This window comes from Hordeum vulgare, chromosome 2H (genome assembly GCF_904849725.1).
Source record: "Hordeum vulgare subsp. vulgare chromosome 2H, MorexV3_pseudomolecules_assembly, whole genome shotgun sequence".
In the NCBI taxonomy this organism is placed as follows: domain Eukaryota; kingdom Viridiplantae; phylum Streptophyta; class Magnoliopsida; order Poales; family Poaceae; genus Hordeum; species Hordeum vulgare.
Window position 1 is genome coordinate 369,371,977 of NC_058519.1, and position 23,290 is coordinate 369,395,266.

The window sequence follows — 23,290 nt, forward strand, 5'->3', positions numbered from 1 at the left end:
GTCATTCCCTTTGTCCTTCGGTATGTTACTTGCCCGAGATTCGATCGTCAGTATCCGCATACCTATTTCAATCTCGTTTACCGGCAAGTCTCTTTACTCGTACCGTAATACAAGATCCCGCAACTTACACTAAGTTACATTGCTTGCAAGGCTTGTGTGTGATGTTGTATTACCGAGTGGGCCCCGAGATACCTCTCCGTCACACGGAGTGACAAATCCCAGTCTTGATCCATACTAACTCAACTAACACCTTCGGAGATACCTGTAGAGCATCTTTATAGTCACCCAGTTACGTTGCGACGTTTGATACACACAAAGCATTCCTCCGGTGTCAGTGAGTTATATGATCTCATGGTCATAGGAATAAATACTTGACACGCAGAAAACAGTAGCAACAAAATGACACGATCAACATGCTATGTCTATTAGTTTGGGTCTAGTCCATCACGTGATTCTCCTAATGACGTGATCCAGTTTATCAAGCAACAACACCTTGTTCATAATCAGAAGACACTGACTATCTTTGATCAACTGGCTAGCCAACTAGAGGCTTGCTAGGGACGGTGTTTTGTCTATGTATCCACACATGTAAATGAGTCTTCATTCAATACAATTATAGCATGGATAATAAACGATTATCTTGATAGAGGAATTATAATAATAACTATATTTATTATTGCCTCTAGGGCATAATTCCAACAGTCTCCCACTTGCACTAGAGTCAATAATCTAGCCCTCACATCATCATGTGAATTACATTGTAATAAATCTAACACCCATACGGTTCTGGTGTTGATCATGCTTTGGCCGTGGAAGAGGTTTAGTCAGCGGGTCTGCTACATTCAGATCCGTGTGCACTTTGCATATATTTACGTCCTCTCCCTCGACGTAGTCGCGGATGAGGTTGAAGCATCGTTTGATGTGTGTGGTCTTCTTGTGAAACCGTGGTTCCTTTGCTAAGGCAATGGCACCCGTGTTGTCACAGAACAAGGTTATTGGATTCAGTGCGCTTGGCACCACTCCAAGATCTGTCATGAACTGCTTCATCCAGACACCCTCCTTAGCCGCCTCCGAGGCAGCCATGTACTCCGCTTCACATGTAGAATCTGCTACGACGCTTTGCTTGGAACTGCACCAGCTTACCGCACCCCCATTAAGAATAAATACGTATCCGGTTTGCGACTTAGAGTCGTCCGGATCTGTGTCAAAGCTTGCATCGACGTAACCTTTTACGGCGAGCTCTTCGTCACCTCCATACATGAGAAACATCTCCTTAGTCCTTTTCAGGTACTTCAGGATATTCTTGACCGCTGTCCAGTGATCCACTCCTGGATTACTCTGGAACCTACCCGCCACACTTATGGCCAGGCTAACATACGGTCTAGTGCACAGCGTTGTATACATGATAGAACCTATGGCTGAAGCATAGGGGACGTAGCGCATATGCTCTCTATCTTCATCAGTTGCTGGGCACTGAGTCTTACTCAATCTCATACCTTGTAAAACTGGCAAGAACCCTTTCTTGGACTGTTCCATTTTGAACCTCTTCAAAACTTTATCAAGGTATGTGCTTTGTGAAAGTCCTATCAGGCGTTTTGATCTATCCCTATAGATCTTAATGCCTAGAATGTAAGCAGCTTCTCCTAGGTCCTTCATAGAGAAACTTTTATTCAAGTAATCCTTTATGCTCTCCAAAAACACCACGTTGCCAATCAGCAATATGTCATCCACATATAATATTAGAAACGCCACAGAGCTCCCACTCACTTTCTTGTAAATACAAGATACTCCAACCACTTGTATAAACCCAAATGCTTTGATCACCTCATCAAAGTGTTTGTTCCAACTCCGAGATGCTTGCACCAGTCCATAAATGGATCGCTGGAGCTTGCACACCTTGTTAGCATTCTTAGGATCGACAAAACCTTCGGGTTGTATCATATACAACTCTTCCTTAAGGAAACCGTTAAGGAACGCCGTTTTGACATCCATCTGCCAGATTTCATAATCAAAAAATGCAGCTATTGCTAACATGATTCTGACGGACTTAAGCATCGCTACGGGTGAGAATGTCTCATCGTAGTCAACTCCTTGAACTTGTGAAAAACCCTTTGCCACAAGTCGAGCTTTATAAACGGTCACATTGCCGTCAGCGTCCGTCTTCTTCTTAAAGATCCATTTGTTCTGAATAGCCTTGCGGCCCTCAGGTAGTACCTCCAAAGTCCACACTTTGTTCTCATACATGGATCCTATCTCGGACTTCATGGCTTCTAGCCATTTGTTGGAATCTGGGCCCACCATTGCTTCTTCATAATTTGCAGGTTCATTGTTGTGTAACAACATGATTGATAAGACGGTATTACCGTACCACTCTGGAGCAGCACGTGGTCTCGTCGACCTGCGTGGTTCGACAGAAACTTGAACCGGAGTTTCATGATCGTCATCATTAACTTCCTCCTCAACCGGCGTTGCAACAATACAGGTTTCCCCTTGCCCTGCGCCACCATCCAGAGGGATGAGAGGTTCGACAACCTCGTCAAGTTCTATCTTCCTCCCACTCAATTCTCTCGAGAGAAACTCCTTCTCGAGAAAAGCTCCGTTTTTAGCAACAAACACTTTGCCCTCGGATTTGAGATAGAAGGTGTACCCAACTGTCTCTTTTGGGTAACCTATGAAGACGCACCTTTCCGCTTTGGGTTCCAGCTTTTCAGGCTGAAGCTTTTTGACATAAGCATCACATCCCCAAACTTTAAGAAACGACAATTTTGGCCTTTTGCCATACCACAGTTCGTATGGTGTCGTCTCAACGGATTTTGATGGTGCCCTATTTAAAGTGAATGCAGCTGTTTCTAATGCATAACCCCAAAACGATAACGGCAAATCGGTAAGAGACATCATAGATCGCACCATCTCTAATAAAGTACGATTACGACGTTCGGACACACCATTACGTTGTGGTGTTCCAGGCGGTGTTAACTGTGAAACAATTCCACATTGTCTTAAGTGAGCACCAAACTCGAAACTCAGATATTCACCCCCACGATCAGACCGTAGGAACTTGATCTTCTTGTTACGATGATTTTCAACTTCACTCTGAAATTGCTTGAACTTTTCAAATGATTCAGACTTGTGCTTCATCAAGTAGACATAACCATATCTACTCAAATCGTCAGTGAAGGTGAGAAAATAACGATATCCGCCGCGTGCCTCCACGCTCATCGGACCATACACATCGGTATGTATGATTTCCAACAAGTCACTTGCACGCTCCATTGTTCCGGAGAACGGAGTCTTAGTCATCTTGCCCATGAGGCATGGTTCGCACGTGTCAAGCGAATCAAAGTCAAGTGACTCCAAAAGTCCATCAGCATGGAGTTTCTTCATGCGCTTTACACCAATATGACCTAAGCGGCAGTGCCACAAAAATATGGCGCTATCATTGTTAACTCTAACTCTTTTGGTCTCAATGTTATGTATATGCGTATCGCTATCAAGATTCAATATGAACAATCCTCTCACATTAGGTGCATGACCATAAAAGATGTTACTCATAGAAATAGAACAACCATTATTCTCTGACTTAAAAGAGTAACCGTCTCACAACAAACAAGATCCAGATATAATGTTCATGCTCAACGCAGGCACTAAATAACAATGATTTAAGTTCATCACTAATCCTGATGGTAACTGAAGTGAAACTGTGCCGACGGCGATTGCATCAACTTTGGAACTATTTCCTACGCGCATCGTCACTTCATCCTTCGCCAGCCTTCGTCTATTCCGCAGTTCCTGTTTCGAGTTGCAAATATGAGCAACAGAACCGGTATCGAATACCCAGGCACTACTACGAGAGCCGGTTAAGTACACATCAATAACATGTATATCAAATATACCTGATTTTTCTTTGGCCGCCTTCTTATCTGCCAGATACTTGGGGCAATTGCGCTTCCAGTGACCCATACCCTTGCAATAGTAACACTCCGTTTCAGGCTTAGGTCCAGCTTTGGGTTTCTTCATCGGATTGGCAACAGGCTTGCCGCTCTTCTTTGAATTACCCTTCTTGCCTTTGTCGTTTCTCTTGAAACTAGTGGTCTTATTCACCATCAACACTTGATGCTCTTTACGGAGTTCAGACTCTGCGACTTTCAGCATCGCAAACAACTCGCCGGGAGACTTGTTCATCCCTTGCATGTTGTAGTTCAACACAAAGCCTTTATAGCTTGGCGACAGTGATTGAAGGATTCTGTCAGTGATAGCCTCTTGCGGGAGTTCAATACCCAGCTCAGCTAGACGGTTTGAGTACCCAGACATTTTGAGCACATGTTCACTGACAGACGAGTTCTCCTCCATCTTGCAAGCATAGAATTTATCGGAGGTCTCATACCTCTCGATCCGGGCGTTCTTCTGAAAGATAAACTTCAACTCCTGGAACATCTCAAATGCTCCATGATGCTCAAAGCGACGTTGAAGTCCCGGTTCTAAGCCATACAAAACTGCACATTGAACTACCGAGTAGTCCTCCTTACGTGCTAACCAAGCGTTCTTAACATCCTGATCAGCCGTAGCGGGTGGTTCATCTCCTAGCGCAGCATTAAGGACATAATCCTTCTTCCCAGCTTGTAAGATTAGCATAAGATTACGAGCCCAGTCTACAAAGTTGCTTCCATCATCTTTCAACTTAGCTTTCTCTAGGAACGTATTAAAATTCAGGGTGACTGTCGCGTGAGCCATGATCTACAACACAAATATATTCAAAGTGGACTTAGACTATGTTCAAGATAATTAGAGTTTAACTTAATCAAATTATTTGCTAAACTCCCACTCAAAAAGTACATCTCTCTAGTCATTTGAGTGATTCATGATCCACTTACACTAGCTCAAGTCCGATCATCACGTGAGTTGAGTATAGTTTCAGTGGTAAGCATCCCTATGCTAATCATATCATCTATATGATTCATGATCGACCTTTCGGTCTCATGTGTTCCGAGGCCATGTCTGCACATGCTAGGCTCGTCAAGCTTAACCCGAGTGTTCCGCGTGCGCAACTGTTTTGCACCCGTTGTATGTGAACGTTGAGTCTATCACAGCCGATCATCACGTGGTGTCTCGAAACGACGAACTATAGCAACGGTGCACAGTCGGGGAGAACACAATTTCGTCTTGAAATTTTAGTGAGAGATCACCTCATAATGCTACCGTCGTTCTAAGCAAAATAAGGTGCATAAAAGGATTAACATCACATGCAATTCATAAGTGACATGATATGGCCATCATCACGTGCTTCTTGATCTCCATCACCAAAGCACCGGCACGATCTTCTTGTCACCGGCGCCACACCATGATCTCCATCAACGTGTTGCCATCGGGGTTGTCGTGCTACTCATGCTATTACTACTAAAGCTACATCCTAGCAAAATAGTAAACGTATCTGCAAGCACAAACGTTAGTATAAAGACAACCCTATGGCTCCTGCCGGTTGCCGTACCATCGACGTGCAAGTCGATATTTTCTATTACAACATGATCATCTCATACATCCAATATATCACATCACATCGTTGGCCATATCACATCACAAGCATACCGTGCAATAACAAGTTAGACGTCCTCTAATTTTGTTGTTGCATGTTTTACGTGGTGACCATGGGTATCTAGTAGGATCGCATCTTACTTACGCAAACACCACAACAAAGATATATGAGTTGCTATTTAACCTCATCCAAGGACCTCCTCGGTCAAATCCGATTCAACTAAAGTTGGAGAAACCGACACTTGCCAGTCATCTTTGAGCAACGGGGTTACTCGTAGCGATGAAACCAGTCTCTCGTAAGCGTACGAGTAATGTCGGTCCAAGCCGCTTCAATCCAACAATACCGCGGAATCAAGAAAAGACTAAGGAGGACAGCAAAACGCACATCACTGCCCACAAAAACTTTTGTGTTCTACTCGAGAAGACATCTACGCATGAACCTAGCTCATGATGCCACTGTTGGGGAACGTCGCATGGGAAACAAAAATTTTCCTACACGCACGAAGACCTATCATGGTGATGTCCATCTACGAGAGGGGATGAGTGATCTACGTACCCTTGTAGATCGTACAGCAGAAGCGTTAGTGAACTCGGTTGATGTAGTGGAACGTCCTCACGTCCCTCGATCCGCCCCGCGAACAATCCCGCGATCAGTCCCACGATCTAGTACCGAACGGACGGCACCTCCACGTTCAGCACACGTACAACTCGACGATGATCTCGGCCTTCTTGATCTAGCAAGAGAGACGGAGAGGTAGAAGAGTTCTCCGGCAGCGTGACGGTGCTCCGGAGGTTGGTGATGACCTTGTCTCAGTAGGGCTCCGCCCGAGCTCCGCAGAAACGCGATCTAGAGGAAAAACCGTGGAGGTATGTGGTCGGGCTGCCATGGAAAAGTCGTCTCAAATCAGCCCTAAAACCTCCGTATATATAGGTGGGAGGGAGGGGACCTTGCCTTGGGGCTCAAGGAGCCCCAAGGGGGTCGGCCGAGTCCAAGGGGGAAGACTGCCCCCCCCAAACCGAGTTGGACTTGGTTTAGTGGGTGGGAGTCCTTCCTTCCCTTCCCACCTCCTCTTTTTTTTTCTCTTTGATTTTCTTTCCTAGGCGCATAGGGCCCTTTTGGGCTGTCCCACCAGCCCACTAAGGGCTGGTGTGCCACCCTCAAGGCCTATGGGCTTCCCTAGGGTGGGTTGCCCCCTCCCCCCGGTGAACTCCCGGAACCCATTCGTCATTCCCGGTAACTCCGAAAACCTTCCGGTAAACAAATGAGGTCATCCTATATATCAATCTTCGTTTCAGGACCATTCCGGAAACCCTCGTGACGTCCGTGATCTCATCCGGGACTCCGAACAACATTCGGTAACCAACCATATAACTCAAATACGCATAAAACAACGTCGAACCTTAAGTGTGCAGACCCTGCGGTTTCGAGAACTACGTAGACATGACCCGAGAGACTCCTCGGTCAATATCCAATAGCGGGACCTGGATGCCCATATTGGATCCTACATATTCTACGAAGATCTTATCGTTTGAACCTCAGTGCCAAGGATTCATATAATCCCGTATGTCATTCCCTTTGTCCTTCGGTATGTTACTTGCCCGAGATTCGATCGTCAGTATCCGCATACCTATTTCAATCTCGTTTACCGGCAAGTCTCTTTACTCGTACCGTAATACAAGATCCCGCAACTTACACTAAGTTACATTGCTTGCAAGGCTTGTGTGTGATGTTCTATTACCGAGTGGGCCCCGAGATACCTCTCCGTCACACGGAGTGACAAATCCCAGTCTTGATCCATACTAACTCAACTAACACCTTCGGAGATACCTGTAGAGCATCTTTATAGTCACCCAGTTACGTTGCGACGTTTGATACACACAAAGCATTCCTCCGGTGTCAGTGAGTTATATGATCTCATGGTCATAGGAATAAATACTTGACACGCAGAAAACAGTAGCAACAAAATGACACGATCAACATGCTATGTCTATTAGTTTGGGTCTAGTCCATCACGTGATTCTCCTAATGACGTGATCCAGTTTATCAAGCAACAACACCTTGTTCATAATCAGAAGACACTGACTATCTTTGATCAACTGGCTAGCCAACTAGAGGCTTGCTAGGGACGGTGTTTTGTCTATGTATCCACACATGTAAATGAGTCTTCATTCAATACAATTATAGCATGGATAATAAACGATTATCTTGATAGAGGAATTATAATAATAACTATATTTATTATTGCCTCTAGGGCATAATTCTAACAGTCTCCCACTTGCACTAGAGTCAATAATCTAGCCCTCACATCATCATGTGAATTACATTGTAATAAATCTAACACCCATACGGTTCTGGTGTTGATCATGCTTTGGCCGTGGAAGAGGTTTAGTCAGCGGGTCTACTACATTCAGATCCGTGTGCACTTTGCATATATTTACGTCCTCTCCCTCGACGTAGTCGCGGATGAGGTTGAAGCGTCGTTTGATGTGTGTGGTCTTCTTGTGAAACCGTGGTTCCTTTTCTAAGGCAATGGCACCCGTGTTGTCACAGAACAAGGTTATTGGATTCAGTGCGCTTGGCACCACTCCAAGATCTGTCATGAACTGCTTCATCCAGACACCCTCCTTAGCCGCCTCCGAGGCAGCCATGTACTCCGCTTCACATGTAGAATCTGCTACGACGCTTTGCTTGGAACTGCACCAGCTTACCGCACCCCCATTAAGAATAAATACGTATCCGGTTTGCGACTTAGAGTCGTCCGGATCTGTGTCAAAGCTTGCATCGACGTAACCTTTTACGGCGAGCTCTTCGTCACCTCCATACACGAGAAACATCTCCTTAGTCCTTTTCAGGTACTTCAGGATATTCTTGACCGCTGTCCAGTGATCCACTCCTGGATTACTCTGGAACCTACCCGCCACACTTATGGCCAGGCTAACATCCGGTCTAGTGCACAGCGTTGCATACATGATAGAACCTATGGCTGAAGCATAGGGGACGTAGCGCATATGCTCTCTATCTTCATCAGTTGCTGGGCACTGAGTCTTACTCAATCTCATACCTTGTAAAACTGGCAAGAACCCTTTCTTGGACTGTTCCATTTTGAACCTCTTCAAAACTTTATCAAGGTATGTGCTTTGTGAAAGTCCTATCAGGCGTTTTGATCTATCCCTATAGATCTTAATGCCTAGAATGTAAGCAGCTTCTCCTAGGTCCTTCATAGAGAAACTTTTATTCAAGTAATCCTTTATGCTCTCCAAAAACTCCACGTTGTTTCCAATCAGCAATATGTCATCCACATATAATATTAGAAACGCCACAGAGCTCCCACTCACTTTCTTGTAAATACAAGATACTCCAACCACTTGTATAAACCCAAATGCTTTGATCACCTCATCAAAGCGTTTGTTCCAACTCCGAGATGCTTGCACCAGTCCATAAATGGATCGCTGGAGCTTGCACACCTTGTTAGCATTCTTAGGATCGACAAAACCTTCGGGTTGTATCATATACAACTCTTCCTTAAGGAAACCGTTAAGGAACGCCGTTTTGACATCCATCTGCCAGATTTCATAATCAAAAAATGCAGCTATTGCTAACATGATTCTGACGGACTTAAGCATCGCTACGGGTGAGAATGTCTCATCGTAGTCAACTCCTTGAACTTGTGAAAAACCCTTTGCCACAAGTCGAGCTTTATAAACGGTCACATTGCCGTCAGCGTCTGTCTCCTTCTTAAAGATCCATTTGTTCTGAATAGCCTTGCGGCCCTCAGGTAGTACCTCCAAAGTCCACACTTTGTTCTCATACATGGATCCTATCTCGGACTTCATGGCTTCTAGCCATTTGTTGGAATCTGGGCCCACCATTGCTTCTTCATAATTTGCAGGTTCATTGTTGTGTAACAACATGATTGATAAGACGGTATTACCGTACCACTCTGGAGCAGCACGTGGTCTCGTCGACCTGCGTGGTTCGACAGAAACTTGAACCGGAGTTTCATGATCGTCATCATTAACTTCCTCCTCAACCGGCGTCGCAACGACACAGGTTTCCCCTTGCCCTGCGCCACCATCCAGAGGGATGAGAGGTTCGACAACCTCGTCAAGTTCTATCTTCCTCCCACTCAATTCTCTCGAGAGAAACTCCTTCTCGAGAAAAGCTCCGTTTTTAGCAACAAACACTTTGCCCTCGGATTTGAGATAGAAGGTGTACCCAACTGTCTCTTTTGGGTAACCTATGAAGACGCACCTTTCCGCTTTGGGTTCCAGCTTTTCAGGCTGAAGCTTTTTGACATAAGCATCACATCCCCAAACTTTAAGAAACGACAATTTTGGCCTTTTGCCATACCACAGTTCGTATGGTGTCGTCTCAACGGATTTTGATGGTGCCCTATTTAAAGTGAATGCAGCTGTTTCTAATGCATAACCCCAAAACGATAACGGCAAATCGGTAAGAGACATCATAGATCGCACCATCTCTAATAAAGTACGATTACGACGTTCGGACACACCATTACGTTGTGGTGTTCCAGGCGGTGTTAACTGTGAAACAATTCCACATTGTCTTAAGTGAGCACCAAACTCGAAACTCAGATATTCACCCCCACGATCAGACCGTAGGAACTTGATCTTCTTGTTACGATGATTTTCAACTTCACTCTGAAATTGCTTGAACTTTTCAAATGATTCAGACTTGTGCTTCATCAAGTAGACATAACCATATCTACTCAAATCGTCAGTGAAGGTGAGAAAATAACGATATCCGCCGCGTGCCTCCACGCTCATCGGACCATACACATCGGTATGTATGATTTCCAACAAGTCACTTGCACGCTCCATTGTTCCGGAGAACGGAGTCTTAGTCATCTTGCCCATGAGGCATGGTTCGCACGTGTCAAGCGAATCAAAGTCAAGTGACTCCAAAAGTCCATCAGCATGGAGTTTCTTCATGCGCTTTACACCAATATGACCTAAGCGGCAGTGCCACAAAAATATGGCGCTATCATTGTTAACTCTAACTCTTTTGGTCTCAATGTTATGTATATGCGTATCGCTATCAAGATTCAATATGAACAATCCTCTCACATTAGGTGCATGACCATAAAAGATGTTACTCATAGAAATAGAACAACCATTATTCTCTGACTTAAAAGAGTAACCGTCTCACAACAAACAAGATCCAGATATAATGTTCATGCTCAACGCAGGCACTAAATAACAATGATTTAAGTTCATCACTAATCCTGATGGTAACTGAAGTGAAACTGTGCCGACGGCGATTGCATCAACTTTGGAACTATTTCCTACGCGCATCGTCACTTCATCCTTCGCCAGCCTTCGTCTATTCCGCAGTTCCTGTTTCGAGTTGCAAATATGAGCAACAGAACCGGTATCGAATACCCAGGCACTACTACGAGAGCCGGTTAAGTACACATCAATAACATGTATATCAAATATACCTGATTTTTCTTTGGCCGCCTTCTTATCTGCCAGATACTTGGGGCAATTGCGCTTCCAGTGACCCATACCCTTGCAATAGTAACACTCCGTTTCAGGCTTAGGTCCAGCTTTGGGTTTCTTCGTCGGATTGGCAACAGGCTTGCCGCTCTTCTTTGAATTACCCTTCTTGCCTTTGTCGTTTCTCTTGAAACTAGTGGTCTTATTCACCATCAACACTTGATGCTCTTTACGGAGTTCAGACTCTGCGACTTTCAGCATCGCAAACAACTCGCCGGGAGACTTGTTCATCCCTTGCATGTTGTAGTTCAACACAAAGCCTTTATAGCTTGGCGACAATGATTGAAGGATTCTGTCAGTGATAGCCTCTTGCGGGAGTTCAATACCCAGCTCAGCTAGACGGTTTGAGTACCCAGACATTTTGAGCACATGTTCACTGACAGACGAGTTCTCCTCCATCTTGCAAGCATAGAATTTATCGGAGGTCTCATACCTCTCGATCCGGGCGTTCTTCTGAAAGATAAACTTCAACTCCTGGAACATCTCAAATGCTCCATGATGCTCAAAGCGACGTTGAAGTCCCGGTTCTAAGCCATACAAAACTGCACATTGAACTACCGAGTAGTCCTCCTTACGTGCTAACCAAGCGTTCTTAACATCCTGATCAGCCGTAGCGGGTGGTTCATCTCCTAGCGCAGCATTAAGGACATAATCCTTCTTCCCAGCTTGTAAGATTAGCATAAGATTACGAGCCCAGTCTACAAAGTTGCTTCCATCATCTTTCAACTTAGCTTTCTCTAGGAACGTATTAAAATTCAGGGTGACTGTCGCGTGAGCCATGATCTACAACACAAATATATTCAAAGTGGACTTAGACTATGTTCAAGATAATTAGAGTTTAACTTAATCAAATTATTTGCTAAACTCCCACTCAAAAAGTACATCTCTCTAGTCATTTGAGTGATTCATGATCCACTTACACTAGCTCAAGTCCGATCATCACGTGAGTTGAGTATAGTTTCAGTGGTAAGCATCCCTATGCTAATCATATCATCTATATGATTCATGATCGACCTTTCGGTCTCATGTGTTCCGAGGCCATGTCTGCACATGCTAGGCTCGTCAAGCTTAACCCGAGTGTTCCGCGTGCGCAACTGTTTTGCACCCGTTGTATGTGAACGTTGAGTCTATCACAGCCGATCATCACGTGGTGTCTCGAAACGACGAACTATAGCAACGGTGCACAGTCGGGGAGAACACAATTTCGTCTTGAAATTTTAGTGAGAGATCACCTCATAATGCTACCGTCGTTCTAAGCAAAATAAGGTGCATAAAAGGATTAACATCACATGCAATTCATAAGTGACATGATATGGCCATCATCACGTGCTTCTTGATCTCCATCACCAAAGCACCGGCACGATCTTCTTGTCACCGGCGCCACACCATGATCTCCATCAACGTGTTGCCATCGGGGTTGTCGTGCTACTCATGCTATTACTACTAAAGCTACATCCTAGCAAAATAGTAAACGTATCTGCAAGCACAAACGTTAGTATAAAGACAACCCTATGGCTCCTGCCGGTTGCCGTACCATCGACGTGCAAGTCGATATTTTCTATTACAACATGATCATCTCATACATCCAATATATCACATCACATCGTTGGCCATATCACATCACAAGCATACCGTGCAATAACAAGTTAGACGTCCTCTAATTTTGTTGTTGCATGTTTTACGTGGTGACCATGGGTATCTAGTAGGATCGCATCTTACTTACGCAAACACCACAACAAAGATATATGAGTTGCTATTTAACCTCATCCAAGGACCTCCTCGGTCAAATCCGATTCAACTAAAGTTGGAGAAACCGACACTTGCCAGTCATCTTTGAGCAACGGGGTTACTCGTAGCGATGAAACCAGTCTCTCGTAAGCGTACGAGTAATGTCGGTCCAAGCCGCTTCAATCCAACAATACCGCGGAATCAAGAAAAGACTAAGGAGGACAGCAAAACGCACATCACCGCCCACAAAAACTTTTGTGTTCTACTCGAGAAGACATCTACGCATGAACCTAGCTCATGATGCCACTGTTGGGGAACGTCGCATGGGAAACAAAAATTTTCCTACACGCACGAAGACCTATCATGGTGATGTCCATCTACGAGAGGGGATGAGTGATCTACGTACCCTTGTAGATCGTACAGCAGAAGCGTTAGTGAACTCGGTTGATGTAGTGGAACGTCCTCACGTCCCTCGATCCGCCCCGCGAACAATCCCGCGATCAGTCCCACGATCTAGTACCGAACGGACGGCACCTCCGCGTTCAGCACACGTACAACTCGACGATGATCTCGGCCTTCTTGATCTAGCAAGAGAGACGGAGAGGTAGAAGAGTTCTCCGGCAGCGTGACGGTGCTCCGGAGGTTGGTGATGACCTTGTCTCAGTAGGGCTCCGCCCGAGCTCCGCAGAAACGCGATCTAGAGGAAAAACCGTGGAGGTATGTGGTCGGGCTGCCATGGAAAAGTCGTCTCAAATCAGCCCTAAAACCTCCGTATATATAGGTGGGAGGGAGGGGACCTTGCCTTGGGGCTCAAGGAGCCCCAAGGGGGTCGGCCGAGTCCAAGGGGGAAGACTGCCCCCCCCCCCCAAACCGAGTTGGACTTGGTTTAGTGGGTGGGAGTCCTTCCTTCCCTTCCCACCTCCTCTTTTTTTTTCTCTTTGATTTTCTTTCCTAGGCGCATAGGGCCCTTTTGGGCTGTCCCACCAGCCCACTAAGGGCTGGTGTGCCACCCTCAAGGCCTATGGGCTTCCCTAGGGTGGGTTGCCCCCTCCCCCCGGTGAACTCCCGGAACCCATTCGTCATTCCCGGTAACTCCGAAAACCTTCCGGTAAACAAATGAGGTCATCCTATATATCAATCTTCGTTTCAGGACCATTCCGGAAACCCTTGTGACGTCCGTGATCTCATCCGGGACTCCGAACAACATTCGGTAACCAACCATATAACTCAAATACGCATAAAACAACGTCGAACCTTAAGTGTGCAGACCCTGCGGTTTCGAGAACTACGTAGACATGACCCGAGAGACTCCTCGGTCAATATCCAATAGCGGGACCTGGATGCCCATATTGGATCCTACATATTCTACGAAGATCTTATCGTTTGAACCTCAGTGCCAAGGATTCATATAATCCCGTATGTCATTCCCTTTGTCCTTCGGTATGTTACTTGCCCGAGATTCGATCGTCAGTATCCGCATACCTATTTCAATCTCGTTTACCGGCAAGTCTCTTTACTCGTACCGTAATACAAGATCACGCAACTTACACTAAGTTACATTGCTTGCAAGGCTTGTGTGTGATGTTGTATTACCGAGTGGGCCCCGAGATACCTCTCCGTCACACGGAGTGACAAATCCCAGTCTTGATCCATACTAACTCAACTAACACCTTCGGAGATACCTGTAGAGCATCTTTATAGTCACCCAGTTACGTTGCGACGTTTGATACACACAAAGCATTCCTCCGGTGTCAGTGAGTTATATGATCTCATGGTCATAGGAATAAATACTTGACACGCAGAAAACAGTAGCAACAAAATGACACGATCAACATGCTATGTCTATTAGTTTGGGTCTAGTCCATCACGTGATTCTCCTAATGACGTGATCCAGTTTATCAAGCAACAACACCTTGTTCATAATCAGAAGACACTGACTATCTTTGATCAACTGGCTAGCCAACTAGAGGCTTGCTAGGGACGGTGTTTTGTCTATGTATCCACACATGTAAATGAGTCTTCATTCAATACAATTATAGCATGGATAATAAACGATTATCTTGATAGAGGAATTATAATAATAACTATATTTATTATTGCCTCTAGGGCATAATTCTAACAGTCTCCCACTTGCACTAGTGTCAATAATCTAGCCCTCACATCATCATGTGAATTACATTGTAATAAATCTAACACCCATACGGTTCTGGTGTTGATCATGCTTTGGCCGTGGAAGAGGTTTAGTCAGCGGGTCTGCTACATTCAGATCCGTGTGCACTTTGCATATATTTACGTCCTCTCCCTCGACGTAGTCGCGGATGAGGTTGAAGCGTCGTTTGATGTGTGTGGTCTTCTTGTGAAACCGTGGTTCCTTTGCTAAGGCAATGGCACCCGTGTTGTCACAGAACAAGGTTATTGGATTCAGTGCGCTTGGCACCACTCCAAGATCTGTCATGAACTGCTTCATCCAGACACCCTCCTTAGCCGCCTCCGAGGCAGCCATGTACTCCGCTTCACATGTAGAATCTGCTACGACGCTTTGCTTGGAACTGCACCAGCTTACCGCACCCCCATTAAGAATAAATACGTATCCGGTTTGCGACTTAGAGTCGTCCGGATCTGTGTCAAAGCTTGCATCGACGTAACCTTTTACGGCGAGCTCTTCGTCACCTCCATACACGAGAAACATCTCCTTAGTCCTTTTCAGGTACTTCAGGATATTCTTGACCGCTGTCCAGTGATCCACTCCTGGATTACTCTGGAACCTACCCGCCACACTTATGGCCAGGCTAACATCCGGTCTAGTGCACAGCGTTGCATACATGATAGAACCTATGGCTGAAGCATAGGGGACGTAGCGCATATGCTCTCTATCTTCATCAGTTGCTGGGCACTGAGTCTTACTCAATCTCATACCTTGTAAAACTGGCAAGAACCCTTTCTTGGACTGTTCCATTTTGAACCTCTTCAAAACTTTATCAAGGTATGTGCTTTGTGAAAGTCCTATCAGGCGTTTTGATCTATCCCTATAGATCTTAATGCCTAGAATGTAAGCAGCTTCTCCTAGGTCCTTCATAGAGAAACTTTTATTCAAGTAATCCTTTATGCTCTCCAAAAACTCCACGTTGTTTCCAATCAGCAATATGTCATCCACATATAATATTAGAAACGCCACAGAGCTCCCACTCACTTTCTTGTAAATACAAGATACTCCAACCACTTGTATAAACCCAAATGCTTTGATCACCTCATCAAAGCGTTTGTTCCAACTCCGAGATGCTTGCACCAGTCCATAAATGGATCGCTGGAGCTTGCACACCTTGTTAGCATTCTTAGGATCGACAAAACCTTCGGGTTGTATCATATACAACTCTTCCTTAAGGAAACCGTTAAGGAACGCCGTTTTGACATCCATCTGCCAGATTTCATAATCAAAAAATGCAGCTATTGCTAACATGATTCTGACGGACTTAAGCATTGCTACGGGTGAGAATGTCTCATCGTAGTCAACTCCTTGAACTTGTGAAAAACCCTTTGCCACAAGTCGAGCTTTATAAACGGTCACATTGCCGTCAGCGTCCGTCTCCTTCTTAAAGATCCATTTGTTCTGAATAGCCTTGCGGCCCTCAGGTAGTACCTCCAAAGTCCACACTTTGTTCTCATACATGGATCCTATCTCAGACTTCATGGCTTCTAGCCATTTGTTGGAATCTGGGCCCACCATTGCTTCTTCATAATTTGCAGGTTCATTGTTGTGTAACAACATGATTGATAAGACGGTATTACCGTACCACTCTGGAGCAGCACGTGGTCTCGTCGACCTGCGTGGTTCGACAGAAACTTGAACCGGAGTTTCATGATCGTCATCATTAACTTCCTCCTCAACCGGCGTCGCAACGACACAGGTTTCCCCTTGCCCTGCGCCACCATCCAGAGGGATGAGAGGTTCGACAACCTCGTCAAGTTCTATCTTCCTCCCACTCAATTCTCTCGAGAGAAACTCCTTCTCGAGAAAAGCTCCGTTTTTAGCAACAAACACTTTGCCCTCGGATTTGAGATAGAAGGTGTACCCAACTGTCTCTTTTGGGTAACCTATGAAGACGCACCTTTCCGCTTTGGGTTCCAGCTTTTCAGGCTGAAGCTTTTTGACATAAGCATCACATCCCCAAACTTTAAGAAACGACAATTTTGGCCTTTTGCCATACCACAGTTCGTATGGTGTCGTCTCAACGGATTTTGATGGTGCCCTATTTAAAGTGAATGCAGCTGTTTCTAATGCATAACCCCAAAACGATAACGGCAAAGGTAAGAGACATCATAGATCGCACCATCTCTAATAAAGTACGATTACGACGTTCGGACACACCATTACGTTGTGGTGTTCCAGGCGGTGTTAACTGTGAAACAATTCCACATTGTCTTAAGTGAGCACCAAACTCGAAACTCAGATATTCACCCCCACGATCAGACCGTAGGAACTTGATCTTCTTGTTACGATGATTTTCAACTTCACTCTGAAATTGCTTGAACTTTTCAAATGATTCAGACTTGTGCTTCATCAAGTAGACATAACCATATCTACTCAAATCGTCAGTGAAGGTGAGAAAATAACGATATCCGCCGCGTGCCTCCACGCTCATCGGACCATACACATCGGTATGTATGATTTCCAACAAGTCACTTGCACGCTCCATTGTTCCGGAGAACGGAGTCTTAGTCATCTTGCCCATGAGGCATGGTTCGCACGTGTCAAGCGAATCAAAGTCAAGTGACTCCAAAAGTCCATCAGCATGGAGTTTCTTCATGCGCTTTACACCAATATGACCTAAGCGGCAGTGCCACAAAAATATGGCGCTATCATTGTTAACTCTAACTCTTTTGGTCTCAATGTTATGTATATGCGTATCGCTATCAAGATTCAATATGAACAATCCTCTCACATTAGGTGCATGACCATAAAAGATGTTACTCATAGAAATAGAACAACCATTATTCTCTGACTTAAAAGAGTAACCGTCTCACAACAAACAAGATCCAGATATAATGTTCATGCTCAACGCAGGCACTAAATAACAATGATTTAAGTTCATCACTAATCCTGATGGTAACTGAAGTGAAACTGTGCCGACGGCGATTGCATCAACTTTGGAACTATTTCCTACGCGCATCGTCACTTCATCCTTCGCCAGCCTTCGTCTATTCCGCAGTTCCTGTTTCGAGTTGCAAATATGAGCAACAGAACCGGTATCGAATACCCAGGCACTACTACGAGAGCCGGTTAAGTACACATCAATAACATGTATATCAAATATACCTGATTTTTCTTTGGCCGCCTTCTTATCTGCCAGATACTTGGGGCAATTGCGCTTCCAGTGACCCATACCCTTGCAATAGTAACACTCCGTTTCAGGCTTAGGTCCAGCTTTGGGTTTCTTCGTCGGATTGGCAATAGGCTTGCCGCTCTTCTTTGAATTACCCTTCTTGCCTTTGTCGTTTCTCTTGAAACTAGTGGTCTTATTCACCATCAACACTTGATGCTCTTTACGGAGTTCAGACTCTGCGACTTTCAGCATCGCAAACAACTCGTCGGGAGACTTGTTCATCCCTTGCATGTTGTAGTTCAACACAAAGCCTTTATAGCTTGGCGACAGTGATTGAAGGATTCTGTCAGTGATAGCCTCTTGCGGGAGTTCAATACCCAGCTCAGCTAGACGGTTTGAGTACCCAGACATTTTGAGCACATGTTCACTGACAGACGAGTTCTCCTCCATCTTGCAAGCATAGAATTTATCGGAGGTCTCATACCTCTCGATCCGGGCGTTCTTCTGAAAGATAAACTTCAACTCCTGGAACATCTCAAATGCTCCATGATGCTCAAAGCGACGTTGAAGTCCCGGTTCTAAGCCATACAAAACTGCACATTGAACTACCGAGTAGTCCTCCTTACGTGCTAACCAAGCGTTCTTAACATCCTGATCAGCCGTAGCGGGTGGTTCATCTCCTAGCGCAGCATTAAGGACATAATCCTTCTTCCCAGCTTGTAAGATTAGCATAAGATTACGAGCCCAGTCTACAAAGTTGCTTCCATCATCTTTCAACTTAGCTTTCTCTAGGAACGTATTAAAATTCAGGGTGACTGTCGCGTGAGCCATGATCTACAACACAAATATATTCAAAGTGGACTTAGACTATGTTCAAGATAATTAGAGTTTAACTTAATCAAATTATTTGCTAAACTCCCACTCAAAAAGTACATCTCTCTAGTCATTTGAGTGATTCATGATCCACTTACACTAGCTCAAGTCCGATCATCACGTGAGTTGAGTATAGTTTCAGTGGTAAGCATCCCTATGCTAATCATATCATCTATATGATTCATGATCGACCTTTCGGTCTCATGTGTTCCGAGGCCATGTCTGCACATGCTAGGCTCGTCAAGCTTAACCCGAGTGTTCCGCGTGCGCAACTGTTTTGCACCCGTTGTATGTGAACGTTGAGTCTATCACAGCCGATCATCACGTGGTGTCTCGAAACGACGAACTATAGCAACGGTGCACAGTCGGGGAGAACACAATTTCGTCTTGAAATTTTAGTGAGAGATCACCTCATAATGCTACCGTCGTTCTAAGCAAAATAAGGTGCATAAAAGGATTAACATCACATGCAATTCATAAGTGACATGATATGGCCATCATCACGTGCTTCTTGATCTCCATCACCAAAGCACCGGCACGATCTTCTTGTCACCGGCGCCACACCATGATCTCCATCAACGTGTTGCCATCGGGGTTGTCGTGCTACTCATGCTATTACTACTAAAGCTACATCCTAGCAAAATAGTAAACGTATCTGCAAGCACAAACGTTAGTATAAAGACAACCCTATGGCTCCTGCCGGTTGCCGTACCATCGACGTGCAAGTCGATATTTTCTATTACAACATGATCATCTCATACATCCAATATATCACATCACATCGTTGGCCATATCACATCACAAGCATACCGTGCAATAACAAGTTAGACGTCCTCTAATTTTGTTGTTGCATGTTTTACGTGGTGACCATGGGTATCTAGTAGGATCGCATCTTACTTACGCAAACACCACAACAAAGATATATGAGTTGCTATTTAACCTCATCCAAGGACCTCCTCGGTCAAATCCGATTCAACTAAAGTTGGAGAAACCGACACTTGCCAGTCATCTTTGAGCAACGGGGTTACTCGTAGCGATGAAACCAGTCTCTCGTAAGCGTACGAGTAATGTCGGTCCAAGCCGCTTCAATCCAACAATACCGCGGAATCAAGAAAAGACTAAGGAGGACAGCAAAACGCACATCACCGCCCACAAAAACTTTTGTGTTCTACTCGAGAAGACATCTACGCATGAACCTAGCTCATGATGCCACTGTTGGGGAACGTCGCATGGGAAACAAAAATTTTCCTACACGCACGAAGACCTATCATGGTGATGTCCATCTACGAGAGGGGATGAGTGATCTACGTACCCTTGTAGATCGTACAGCAGAAGCGTTAGTGAACTCGGTTGATGTAGTGGAACGTCCTCACGTCCCTCGATCCGCCCCGCGAACAATCCCGCGATCAGTCCCACGATCTAGTACCGAACGGACGGCACCTCCGCGTTCAGCACACGTACAACTCGACGATGATCTCGGCCTTCTTGATCTAGCAAGAGAGACGGAGAGGTAGAAGAGTTCTCCGGCAGCGTGACGGTGCTCCGGAGGTTGGTGATGACCTTGTCTCAGTAGGGCTCCGCCCGAGCTCCGCAGAAACGCGATCTAGAGGAAAAACCGTGGAGGTATGTGGTCGGGCTGCGATGGAAAAGTCGTCTCAAATCAGCCCTAAAACCTCCGTATATATAGGTGGGAGGGAGGGGACCTTGCCTTGGGGCTCAAGGAGCCCCAAGGGGGTCGGCCGAGTCCAAGGGGGAAGACTGCCCCCCCCCCCAAACCGAGTTGGACTTGGTTTAGTGGGTGGGAGTCCTTCCTTCCCTTCCCACCTCCTCTTTTTTTTTCTCTTTGATTTTCTTTCCTAGGCGCATAGGGCCCTTTTGGGCTGTCCCACCAGCCCACTAAGGGCTGGTGTGCCACCCTCAAGGCCTATGGGCTTCCCTAGGGTGGGTTGCCCCCTCCCCCCGGTGAACTCCCGGAACCCATTCGTCATTCCCGGTAACTCCGAAAACCTTCCGGTAAACAAATGAGGTCATCCTATATATCAATCTTCGTTTCAGGACCATTCCGGAAACCCTCGTGACGTCCGTGATCTCATCTGGGACTCCGAACAACATTCGGTAACCAACCATATAACTCAAATACGCATAAAACAACGTCGAACCTTAAGTGTGCAGACCCTGCGGTTTCGAGAACTACGTAGACATGACCCGAGAGACTCCTCGGTCAATATCCAATAGCGGGACCTGGATGCCCATATTGGATCCTACATATTCTACGAAGATCTTATCGTTTGAACCTCAGTGCCAAGGATTCATATAATCCCGTATGTCATTCCCTTTGTCCTTCGGTATGTTACTTGCCCGAGATTCGATCGTCAGTATCCGCATACCTATTTCAATCTCGTTTACCGGCAAGTCTCTTTACTTGTACCGTAATACAAGATCCCGCAACTTACACTAAGTTACATTGCTTGCAAGGCTTGTGTGTGATGTTGTATTACCGAGTGGGCCCCGAGATACCTCTCCGTCACACGGAGTGACAAATCCCAGTCTTGATCCATACTAACTCAACTAACACCTTCGGAGATACCTGTAGAGCATCTTTATAGTCACCCAGTTACGTTGCGACGTTTGATACACACAAAGCATTCCTCCGGTGTCAGTGAGTTATATGATCTCATGGTCATAGGAATAAATACTTGACACGCAGAAAACAGTAGCAACAAAATGACACGATCAACATGCCACGTCTATTAGTTTGGGTCTAGTCCATCACGTGATTCTCCTAATGACGTGATCCAGTTTATCAAGCAACAACACCTTGTTCATAATCAGAAGACACTAACTATCTTTGATCAACTGGCTAGCCAACTAGAGGCTTGCTAGGGACGGTGTTTTGTCTTTGTATCCACACATGTAAGTGAGTCTTCATTCAATACAATTATAGCATGGATAATAAACGATTATCTTGATACAGGAATTATAATAATAACTATATTTATTATTCCCTCTAGGGCATAATTCCAACATAAGTAAGGAGTAGAGATAGGATGATCAAACACAATGAATGTTCGGGAACGTTGCATGAGAAACAAAAATTTACCTATGCACACGAAAGACCTATCATGGTGATGATCATCTACGAGAGGGAGATCGGATCCACATACCCTTGTAGATCGCTAAGCGGAAAGCGTTAAGAAATGCAGTTGATGTAGTCGAACATCTTCGCGATCGAATTACGATCCGTCCCACGAACTCCGTCCCGATCTAGTAACGAACGGACGACACCTCCGCGTTCAGCACACGTACAGCTCGGTGAAGAACTCCGCCTTCTTGATCCAGCAAGAGGGGCAAAGAGGTAGCTGAATTCTCCTACAGCGCGACGATGTGGCGGTGATGGTGGTGGAGCTACTCCAGCACGACTTTGTTGTGCCGGACTAATCTAGTTATGGGGTTGTCGAAGTTGTGGAGGGAGAGAGGGCTGCACTTTGGCTTGAGTTTCAAAAGCCTTTCTCACCTCCACTATATATAGGTGGGAGGGAGGGCTCGGCGCCCTAGGGAAACCCTGGGGTTTCGTCCGGCGCAAGGGGAGAGGGAGAAGTCCTCTTCTAATTCCACACGGAAGGAGGAGTTCTTCCTTCCCCAAATTGGATTGGCCCCTCTCCTTGCCTTTTCTTCCACTTCAGCCAACCTAGGGATTCTTGGGCTGGTGCGCCACCCTTGGGCCCCTCTTGGTCTTTTACCAGGTGAGTGGTCACTGCCGGTAGAACTCCGGAACCCATTCGTCACTCCCGGTACTTTACCGGTAATGCCCAAAAAACTTCCGGAAGCCAAATGGATACTTCCTATAATCAATCTTCGTGTGCGGACCAATCCGGAAACCCCCGTGACGTCCGGGATCTCATCCGGGACTCCGAACAACCTTCGGTTACCAACATCAATAATTCAGCTATACGGAAACATCACGAAGCCTTAAGTGTGCAGACCCTGAAGGTTCGAGAACTATGTAGACATGACTGAGACACTCTCATGTTAATATTCAATAGCGGGACCTGGATACCCATATTGGATCCAACATATTCTATGAAGATCTTATCGGTTGAACCTCTATGTCAAGGATTCATTTATTCCCGTATATCATTCCCTTTGTCCTTCGGTATGTTACTTGCCCGAGATTCGATCGTCGGTATCCTCATACTTATTTCAATCTCGTTACTCGAAAGTCTCTTTACTCGCTCCATAATACAAGATCCCGTGGCTAACTCTTTAGTCACATTGCTTGCAAGGCTTGTTTGTGATGCTGTATTACCGAGTGGGCCCCG